The following is an 11,488-nucleotide window of genomic DNA, read 5'->3' as shown; positions in this document are numbered from 1 at the left end:
GTAATGTCTACATGAATTCATATATAAACATTACACTATCTGTGCACAAATTTGTCTTGGTCATCTCATTCTGTATATAAGACATATTTAGGGAGTAGTAGTAGTTAATAAGTCAACTACAGATGGACAGATTTCTACCAAAGACAAAAGCAGTGATTATCAATAACTGTACCAGGTCGTCAGCGGTCTTCAGTGACTTCCGCTTTGAAGGAGTGTGTGGTGGGTAGAAGTGTGTATCTGAGTTTGTGGTTGTCAGCCGGTCGATGTAGACTGATGCTAATCGAAACAGAAGTTCCTGGATGACAGCTTCCTGTGAAGAGGCCATAAGCATCGCCTCCCAGAAATCTACCTGTAAGCAATTCTCACAGTCCAGCTCCTAAACACACAAAGACACACATTGTTATTGCTGTTCTTTTTTGCTTCATTTTCACTTTAAGAGAGAGAGAGGGAGAGAGAGACCCACACACCCTGAATATGTGATCAGCCTGTTCAAGCTGAACTTTGCTATTCTCATGCAGAGCCACCATGGCAGCCACCAGTAGTCCATGCTGGGACTTTGCCAGCTGCCGAGTCAACGCTGTGGGATGGATGTGTGTGTCCTGGCTTCCACCTCCACCATGAAGCAGCAGCCTCGGCTGCTCTATGAACCCATACACCAGCAGCATCTAAACACACATGACAACAGTTTTAACACCCTACTGGTATTATGGCTTGGTTTGGTTGTCTGGTTTCTCTCTTTATGTTCACAAATATTGAATATTTTCCATTGACCCTTGAGGAATAAATGATATAAATCATGGATATAAATTAAACTGTTTGGTGGAACTTAATTGGTGTAAAAACTCAAACATGGCATAACATGATTTAAAAGTATCTAATGGGCATTGCTTGCAAAAACAATTGCACTGAGAAAAACTGTATAAATATTTTAGTTTCATCCTGCAGTACACAAAACCCCTTTACACACACCACCTTTCCTGCCAGCTCTAACCTCAGCGTGTCTCTCCATCAGCTGTGTATATTGTGGCAAGTTGTCCATACGCAGCATCATTGTTGCCATGGTGATCGTTAGAAGAACTGACACACCAGTCATGTCCTCCAGATGTTGTAAAATTTGCAAAGTTCGTGCAGGACTAACATTTCACCAGTGGACGGGCTGGCACACACACTGACAAGCTCTGAGGGCTCTGATTGGCTGAAAATATCTATGACCTCATCAGCCGTTTCCTGCAAGGAGGAAGTGAAGCTATTATTTGTGTCATTTTTATTTAGTTTCCTTTTTGTTTTCTAAACACTAATATTTTGTTTCACAACCAAAAACAAAGAAAGCACTGCTAAATAAATAACTATGTTTCATCAAGAAAGAAAAGACAAGGTATTTAAAGTCAGTAACGAATATATTTAGTTGTCTTCTGAGAGAGTAACCCATTTATCTATGTATTGTTGTACCTGACTGACGCTCTGCTCTGTTTCTTCTAACAGATAATGTTTAAGTAGAATAGAAAGCCTGGGCCATAGGAGAGGGGTCTGCTGGGATGGTGGGCGGTTCCTGGAAATCACCTCTGTGACTGACAGACCAGACATCCTATAGTACGGCAAAGCCAGGTGGCAGTCCTTCTGGTTGCCCCTAACGGAATCGAAAACCAGAAAATAAGGTTTGGTTGTCAGAAAAAAAACAGCAATTTGAAAAATGTCAGCTTGAATTCTGGGAAACTGGTGAGCTCTAAATGCAGGCAATATCCATTTTAAATGAATATTAAAGTAGTGCAATGTTAATGTCAGTGATTTAGGGGAATCTGCATTAATAGATTCTCTGTTTCAAGTGTGTAGGTGTATGTGTGTGTCACCTGCTGAAACTATCTCCCAGCTGTGCACAGTTCTGCCTGAGAGCTTCCTCCAGTTCTTGTCTGCCTCCCCCCGTCTGCACTGACTCTGCGGAGTCCACCTCACTGCTCTGCTGCTGCTCTGATGTTTGGAGTATAGAGGCACGAAGGAGGAGGTGAGCTTCACTGAGGAGGTGTCGCAGGTTTTGACCCTGTGGGTTGGTCTCTGCGTACCGCTGACTGTACTCAACCTGAGACACAGACACAAGTCATGTACAGACAGTCACAAACAGACTCAGCAAGACTCACATCTTCAGAAATCTGCACCCCACTGACTAATTTCTGACTGTCTTTAAATTCTAAACACTTAGTTCTTTTAAAACAAGCAAAACCATCTGCAGTACTATAAGAAAAAAAAAAAATCTAGGTTTTTCAAGGAATGCGTTTTAATACAGGTGAAAAAATGATTTTTGGACGTTTTCATTGTATCTTTGGTTGGTTTTATTACCTTTGGTATTTCATAATCATAATAAATAAAAGTGATCATGTCTGTGTTACCATCTCCTGGTAGAGTGTGAGAGGGGGGACGGTGTCGACCACATACAGGTTCCATCCATGTCCTGCTGCACTGGTTTCTTTGGGAGAAGAGACTGTCCACTTTCTGGTGCTGAGATCAGAAGTTATAAAAAGGCAACAAGAAGTGTGTTCAAATAGAACAATTAGCTAAATTGTCTTATACTTATTTCACAGAAGAGATGGTTTTTAATCTCTAAATCAGCTGGATGAGTTAAAACATGCATGTTAGGTAAAAACTGGGATTCAGCCTAAATAATATGAAACTGACCTTACCATTAACTCCTAGCAATGTCAAAATAATTATTTAATTCTTACCTGGTGTACCTTCGATCTAAAAAATAAATCAATATTCATACAAATATTAATTGATCCCATTGTAAGTCTCTACAAAATGACAAAGGAGATCAAGATCTGAAGACCGTGATCATGAAGACTACAGTATCTACATCATCATCAGACGTTGACATGGTGCTACATAGTAGTACTACGTTTTATCTGACAAAAACAAATGGTTAGTGTGCTGTTAGTGAACAAGTTAACATGGTAACAAAATATCTTTGGGCTCCTGTGGATAATGTGATGGTACCTGGACAAAAAATATGCTGTGTTGTGTGTGTGCATCATGTGGCTTGTCACATGCAGCATGTGGCTTCAAACACGTGGTTGGTTTTTAAATATGAACATATTTTATCATTTATTATTCACATATTGCTATAAACTTACATTCAAGCATATCCTGCATTTCAAATTAAATTAAATCTTAAACAATCCAAGGGGAAAAACTGACGCCAGATGCTGTCGTTTTGGTTTTTTTTGCTGGTTTTGGAGTCAAAGCCTTTTGCTTATATTCAGTGGTGTTGGTAAATGTACAGACAACAGTGATGCCCAAAGCTATATTACCTACAATATGTAAAAAAAAACAAAACAAAACAAAACAAACAAACAACCAACATAAATGTGTGTGCATATCTCCTAAGGCTGCATTATTCAGTTGGCTGAGTAAGATCTAAAACAGCTTTTATTAGAGTCTAATTATGATTAGTATGTGAGCAAAAGGTCACACACTGAGGGTAGTTAGGTTTGTTATGGTGGGCTAGGTTTAGCAACTTAAACATGAAGTGTTGCCACTTATAGACCAAGCTGTAAAGTCACACAGATAATTAGATCAAAACAAATATTTAGATCAAAAACAAAACAAAAGTCAAAAGTCAAGTACAATCTATAGTCTCACAGCTTCTAGACAAGCAGAGAAGCCCTAACTGCTAACACTTTGTTATAACAACTTTGCTGATGAGAGAGATTTTATAAAGACAAGAAAATTCTCAAAGCATTTACATAAAGCTATCTTTATTTTTTATTTAATGTCAAAAATTACAAATGTGAAGGAAAGACTTGGCTTTTATGTTTCTTAGTTGGCTGCATATTTGCAGGAATCCTTTATGATTTTCAAAATTAGTTAACTCAGGTCTAAACTACTGTGATTTTCTTATTGAATTTAAACGAACAAAAATGTATTATTTTCTTTTGTTGAAAAATATCCTCCTATAAAAAGATTATAATACATTTCTTCCTTAATTTTATAAATTATGTACCTTCATATTCCAGGGCTGGACTGAAGAAGAGACACCTCATGTGTCCATTTTTCTTTACATTGGATTTGCCATTTCAAAAAAAACTTTTTGTTCTATGAAAGTAGAAAGAAGAACCAAACTCCTTTTAAATAAAGACCAAACTAGGAATTTGGGTTAAATTATCTACTAAGGTGAAGAGTTTGCAGCTTGGCCTGAAAGTGACAACAGATACTGGGGGGGGGGTGATGTCTTACAGGAAAGGACGTGACAGAAAGCTCTCCAGAGCCGGCACAGTTGCGGGATCGATTCCCACCGCCAGGAAAATACCAGTCAACATGGTGTGATCTTTCAACTCGCTAAAATAACACACACACAGTAAACAGTTCATAAATGCATGTATGTCTGCGCGCACGCATCACCAGTGCTGACAAATCCCTCTGGTATCTGACAGTGTCTCAGATGTAGCTTCGAAAACTGATGATGTTTATCATCACTGTGGTATTATATTTACGCATGTGACAGATGTTTGTGTGTGTTCAAGTCTATATATTTTGTGTGTATGACTTACAGGCCTCTGCGCTGTGTGTTGCGTTCTATCTCCTCTGGCGTCTCCGTGTCGGCCATTGAGAGGAGGACAACATGGCGGCCATAGACGTACACTGACCGCAGACCGATGAACAGCTGCATCCTGAGTGCACACACTTCAAGGCTGCATGGTGGACAGGCCTTTACACAAAACACAGAGGCGTGCAGTACATTTTTACTTAAAGATACATGATCTGTGCTGATGAACAGAGGCAGACGTATTAAACTACATCATGTGCACCTGTAAACAGACAAATATATTCTCTACATACAAAGTATAACAGATTATTGTGATCTTACAGCAGACAATCAATACACTAAATTTTAAAACTGCATTAACAAACATTTCCCTCATCAAGGGGCAATAAAACTCCACAAGCTTATAAATCTCCACATGCTGACATGTTCTGTAATGGCTAACTAACCAACACACTTATCTGTGTCAGCAGACAGAGCAACAGTTCGATCCATTTAGATTCATGTTTGTGCTGAAAATTAAAGAGGCTAAATGATGTTACTCAAGGGCCAGACTCGTACCTTCATGGTCGTATCGATGTAGGGGTCTTCGATCCTGGCTGCTAATGCTGCAAAGCGCACTGTGTAACACTGCAATGCACTCCTACCAGGCACACACACAGGCAAATCAAAACACTTTTCCACACTAAAGTCGTCATCCTAAGCTAGGATCAATAAGGAACAAAGATCCTTCCAAGAGTGAGAAAAGCTGACAGCATTTAATTAGAACTGTAATAAACTTGAAAATAATTTCCTGAGTTTTGTTCAAATATGAACTTTTCAGAGTTTTGCTTTAAAAAAAAAAGCTAAAAGATTTATCAAAGACAATATCCTGTAAAATTGAGATGATGTAGATTTCATATCACATGTTTTCATAAAGGTTTCTGTGTCAAATCACGGTGCAGATGTACTTGGTTATGACGTGCAACAGGTGGTCTGTAAGCACCGCCTGCAGGACCTTCTCTGGATACTCATAGGCTGAGAGCAGCTCGACTCCACCCTTCAGACTGTACAGGTAGCCAGCAGTGGGCAGGGAGAAGAAGCAGAACACACATGCTGGTTCTTCCAGAGACACCGTTTGGTTACCTGCAGAGGGACATACTGAGGGGTGTATTTTCTGGGACTGTATGAAACATATCTCATCTTAAACAACTTGGAGTTTTCTAGTGTCAGTCATTTTTCCTTATCTTATTCCAAAAATATGCTATTATTTTGTTCCTTTTAAAGACTCTGAAACTTCAGTAAATGCCCATAACGGCAGAGTCAGCAGTGATGATCCATCTGCCTGTGGCTCACATGTTGTACTCACTGGTGAACAGCGGGTGGAGCTGTAGGGAGTGGAGCTGGGTCTCCTCCACACTGCAGCCCTGAAAGAACTCTGGAGTGAAACGCCTACAGGAGAGAAATGTAGAGTCACAGGAAATATATCACTGCTGGCAGAAATATTGTCACCAAAAATCTAAAGACCAAACGCAAAATCACACACACACCTGAAAAGAACATATGACAGCGTATACTGTCCTCTGTCCTCCAGCCCTGTCTTTTCAATGCTGACAGGGATGTCACAGTCTTTAGCTCGATCACCTAGCAACTCCTGATGTCTTGGAATGAGCAGAAAGTCGGTCTGGTCTTCAACATAATCTGCTGCACACACAAGTAGACACATGCATCTCTGATCTCTGTCTTAAGAACATAAACTTTTATTATTAAATTAATTATTAAAAACCTTTTAATATGTGCATTATGCAGAATTATTTGAGAAAATCATCAGGAAGTGTATTTTTAGGCTGGGTTTAAGTCTTTCAAGCAATCACAGTCAGATGTGCTGGTCGTAAAGCATCGAGAAGGGCAGCAAACTCCACTGTCATTACCACTTTTATTTGTGTCTGGCAATTCTTCAAGGGTTTTAGGTTCAGAGGAAGCATCCAGTTTTAATACCAGCACCTCCAGCTCAGCCTGCACTGCCACATATCCTCCACACAGCGCCACCTGGAGGGAGAGGAGATGTTAAGTGTAACCATGACTACAGTCTGTAGAAATATAAAAATAGTATAAAAATAGTATAAAATCTTACTATTGTAAAATCGCTACTATTACAATTTAGGATTTTCCCTCTTTTATGTTTTGTTCCAGTCATGTTTTACTTCATTACCAACTTATGTTAATGTGATATGAGTATATGAGTATTTCGGTTGTTCAGAGTATAAATGGACTAAAGTATGAGGAAAATACAAAGAAAAATGTAATGTGAAAAAGAAAAAGAAACTTAAGTACCTGTTTAGGCATAATTTTTGGAAGATGCAGGATGACAGAACGTTCAAAATCCAGGATGGAAAAATTCTGGTTTGAACCTGAGGTTTGACCTAAGAGCAAGGAAAAACAGATTAATCTGAATAGGAAAGCACAGAAGGGTCCACTCTTTCATCCCAGCCCTGTAGTTTCCTATACCGCTCAGTCCAATTCAGGGCCATGAGGAGCTGGAGCCAAGCCCAGCTGCTGTTGGGAAAGAGGTGGGTTACACCCTGGAAAGATCGCCAGTCGATCACAGAACTGACACAAACACTCACACCTACAGGAACTTTAGAATCAACAATCAACCTAACTCCACACTGCTTGTCATTGGACTGTCGTACCTTGAGAACATCCACACAGACACAGGGAGAACATGTCAACTCCACAAAGAAACACCCCTTGTCAAATGGGATTTGAACCTTGAACCTACTTGCTGTGAGGTGACAGTGTTAGCCAATGCATCACTGTACCATCCCAATGCAAGTATATGTTCAGAAATATTCTTGTTCTTGACTTACCTTGATTTTGACCACCGTTTTGCTGGGTGTTGGGCCAGGAGCTGTTCTGCTGACTCAGATTCTGCTGAGAAACATTATGCCAGCAAGTAACACAGTGGAAAACATGATGAAATGAGAGATGAACCTGACCACATATGAGATTTTAGTAATTTTGAGGCCTTTTGTTGAAATTATGTGGGTATTCTAACATCCTGGAAAACTGTCACTGCAATATTTAATGGTGACCTCAAACTGCACTTTTAGACAAAGAAATAAATTTGGCTTCTTTACATAAAGATAATTAAAAAAAAGATTCACATAGGAAGTAAAGTACTACAGCAGTAGTACTGGATTCTTACCAGGTTCTGCTGGTTTTGTCTCCTCAGAGTAAACAAAACCAGAGTGTTCTCGCAGCCAACCAGAAGGTCCCCTGTCATTGAGCAACACGCCACAGCAACAGGACGATCTGACAGAGGGATCTCAATGATTTCCATCTGTGCTGCACTGCGCACAGACGCCCCACGCAGCAGGTGACCTAGCAAACGTACCCCAACACGGGACTTCTCCTCCTCCTAAACAGAGACCAACAGTAAAGTACATGAAAGCATGGATTGTTAAAGTGAAAGGTGATGGGAGTTCTTTACAGAACAAATAATCAACTATTAAACTTCATTTACAGACAGTTTTCTAATTCATTTTTGTTCAACAGCACTGTGATTTAAAGTATTTATGAAAAAACTGTGTACCTGGTAGCGCCAGTTGGTATAAGCCCGCAAGTAGGTGGCACTGTTCTTTTCCTCAATTGTCACCAGATAATCTCCTGATTGTAAGAGGACACAGAAGGGAAAGCATTGATGCAAATACTTTATTTCTTATTTTATCACCAGTTTCTTCCTTGCTCATGCATTAAAGGCTAAAAACAGATGGTTTGCAGAGACAGAAGCTGACAAATGAGGACAGCAACTGTTTTTACCGATCTTGCTGTGTTGGATGCTCCTCACAGTGCCCATGGTGGCAAAGCGACAGATTAGAGGGCAGCCCTCCTGCTCCAGATTGTAGGCCTCCACCTTAGTTCAGTCCAACACAACACAACACAACACAACACAACACAACACAACACAACACAACACAACACAACACAACACAGTCAGTGTCCCGCAGAAAACCTTCGTTTCCAAAAGGTCACCTGTCACGCTGAGATTGAACAATATTACCACAACACGCAAACATAAGTGTTTTTCTCAAAATCAAACACTGGACCCATCAGTTGGTTTGAAGTACTGCATTACGATTTCTACCTAAATTAAGTAAAGCTGTGTATCTCTGTTAATGAACAAGTTCCCCTAGACACTTTCTGCCTTATTTGAATGTCAGTGAAAAGTGTTTCATATTGGCCATAGCGACTATGCAGTCAGGTTTTTACCACTGGCAGCTAGAAAGGATGTTCTAAAAGCATTCATACGTGAACGATGTCTACATATACTTGGATATGAGTTCTTTCTAGACAAGTAAAGAAAGAAAGCACGGTATAGTTCAAAGTAACCTTGCATCCTCCAGCAGCCACGACAAACAGAGCTCCACCTCCACAGCAGACCAGGCCAGGCTCCTGCTCCACCTAAGCCAAACAGAAGGATGGTAGATTTTATGGGGAAACAACAAATCTTGTTTAAAAAAACAGCCACACTTTGAAACAGTTTCAGCCAGGCCCTATTTACCTGCACTATCTGCTGTGAGGCGAAAGGATGGCAGTTGTAGACGTGCACCATGTTTTGCCGGGGGTTACTGCTGCTTTCTCTTTGTTTTGTGGCTGACAAATCTCTGAACTCCCCCCCTTTACCAGTGTTTCTTGGAGGCTTCATCCATCAAGATACCTACAACCACTGCAAGAAAATCAGGTTTAATGTCTCATCAGAACATAAACAGCTGTTGTTTGGGTTGGATAATTTACTGGGGAGGATAAACATCATCTTAGACTTTGGTTAGAAAAAAAACATCAGCTCCCATAAAACTCTTTCTCACTTGTGGCTATTGTTGTGGTTTCAAGCTATTCTGATGGATTTGGCATTGACAATACGACAATTATATGTTCACTAGCCTCAGCAGCTGAGATGTTGTCTTCACAGGAATCTCTAACAAGTCCGTCAGACACTCAGAGCAATTTTGATCTGCTGCTTCAATGTGAACCATCCAGAGCTGTAGGCTGTCTGGGTCAGGTCTGGTGGCGAATGGAAAAACGAAAGAAAGCGACCAGAGAAACAGAAGCAGACTCAGTGTGGGACTTTACTGATGACAATAAAAGGATCAGTCAGAAATGATCACAGCACCTAATTTTATCTTGGTCCAACTCATTTTCTGACACTTTAAAATCAATTTATCAGAGTGAGTTTGCAAAAATAAGACCACGGGGAACCACAGGAGCAATAAATGTAAGTTATAACAAAAAAACACAACCAACAACTAATTTAAATGTTGAATGAAGTTTCCTCTGTATCCCTTCCAATTCATAAGGAGCTCAAACTGGGCCGTGGATGGGCTGTTTCTCTAATCGATATCACATGCCGCAGTCTTGTGAGCAGCAGCTGCTCCTCCGGCTCTTTGACTCAGATTAACACAATTCGTCGTCAGTGCTAAACTATCACAGTCTTTCAATGAAATGCACGACGATCTTTTTGTAAATTACCGTCTTTACTGCTGGTTTATTCCGTCTTCCTCCTTCACTGCTGCAGTTTATTGATCTCATGCTGTAACAGGAAGTCCACCACAACAACACTGCTCCCGCCCCTCTTGATTCTCATTGGCTCCTCGTTCGTGGTTGTATTGTGTTTGACCCTCTGATTGGCTGTAGAGCAGGCATCATTTATTTCTATTGTCAGATCTATATGACCTCACGTTAAACTAAAAGCTATAAACAGGCTAAATATTGATCAAATTCAGTAAAGTGCCATTTTCAATCGCAAAGCAATATAATTTACCTTGTGAGTGTCAATCACAGCATCTATTATTATGCTATCTGGTGTTAATAATGGTTAATAATGGTGTTAATATTGACATAATAATACCCGGTGAGATGTAATAGTTGATTATGTTATGTGATGGAATGAAGTACTCTTTATTTCTTATCCTTGTGACTTGAAATATACCAAAAAGTGTAGAAAATCTGAGGGTGAGTGAAAAAACAAACAAAAAAATCGCAATGAGAATGAAAAATCCTAAAAAAATCCCAAAATGATGTAATGAAATGTCAGTCAACTTATTACTTTTAATAATAAGTTGATCAAATATATGATCATGTATAAGTAAATAAAATAGCAGTGGTAGTTTATATTATATTTTATTCTACAAGAAATTAGATGCTCTCTACTAAGGAGAGATGGAAAAGAGAGGAGCTACTTTCACTTAAAATACTGGGCCACATGTGCAAACACGGTTCTAAGGGATGTAAACACGGTTAAAAGAGAAACAAAAACAAAAACAAATAAAACGACACAAATTAATACACTATGTGCATAATTTCCATTTTATTTTAAGTTTTCAAATTTTTTTTGTCGAATTTAATAAATGTAATATTTTGCACAAGCGTTCCAGTCAGGGTTCAGTACATTTCTTTTCATGATCCGATTAAAACAAATAAACATGTATTCTAAAACAGAAGTGATCTTGTCACTTTGATTATTGCACTTTCTAAATAAAAACTGCTGTGGATGTGTTTGTGTATTTTTTGACCTGACTCGGCCACCGTACGGACTTTTATTTTTATTTTTTCTCTGAGGTGAACACTTATTGACACAGAATGTTCATAGATATTAAAAAACTCTGTATGTGGAGCTATATTTGCATTATTATTTACATAAATGTTGTAAGATAGACACTCTTGAGACAAGGAGCATTCGGGCGACGATAATACAAGGGGATCAGGTAACGTTTGTTAGCTAACTAAGCTAACAGTTAGCTAGCTCGCTACCACCCTACACCAGCTTTTCTAACTTAGTATTCACGGAAAAGGATGTAACAGTAAAAGAAATCTGTAGCTACGTCAGAGGGAGACAGAAAGGGACAGATAACTTAAAAAAGTCCACAGGATCCATTGTTGTGGTTGTGGGTGTACACAGACCAACTAGCGTTATCGCGG

At 39.5% G+C, this 11,488-nt stretch overlaps 1 pseudogene; it reads right to left on the bottom strand.

Annotated features, from left to right (window-relative positions):
- Nucleotides 1–112: 112 nt before the first annotated feature.
- Nucleotides 113–10,137, bottom strand: LOC113139609 (Hermansky-Pudlak syndrome 3 protein-like; annotated as a pseudogene).
- Nucleotides 10,138–11,488: the final 1,351 nt, after the last annotated feature.

Source organism: Mastacembelus armatus, chromosome 4, assembly GCF_900324485.2.
Source record: "Mastacembelus armatus chromosome 4, fMasArm1.2, whole genome shotgun sequence".
NCBI lineage: Eukaryota > Metazoa > Chordata > Actinopteri > Synbranchiformes > Mastacembelidae > Mastacembelus > Mastacembelus armatus.
Note: the sequence above shows the minus strand (reverse complement) of the source record. Positions and strands in the feature narration are given on the sequence as shown.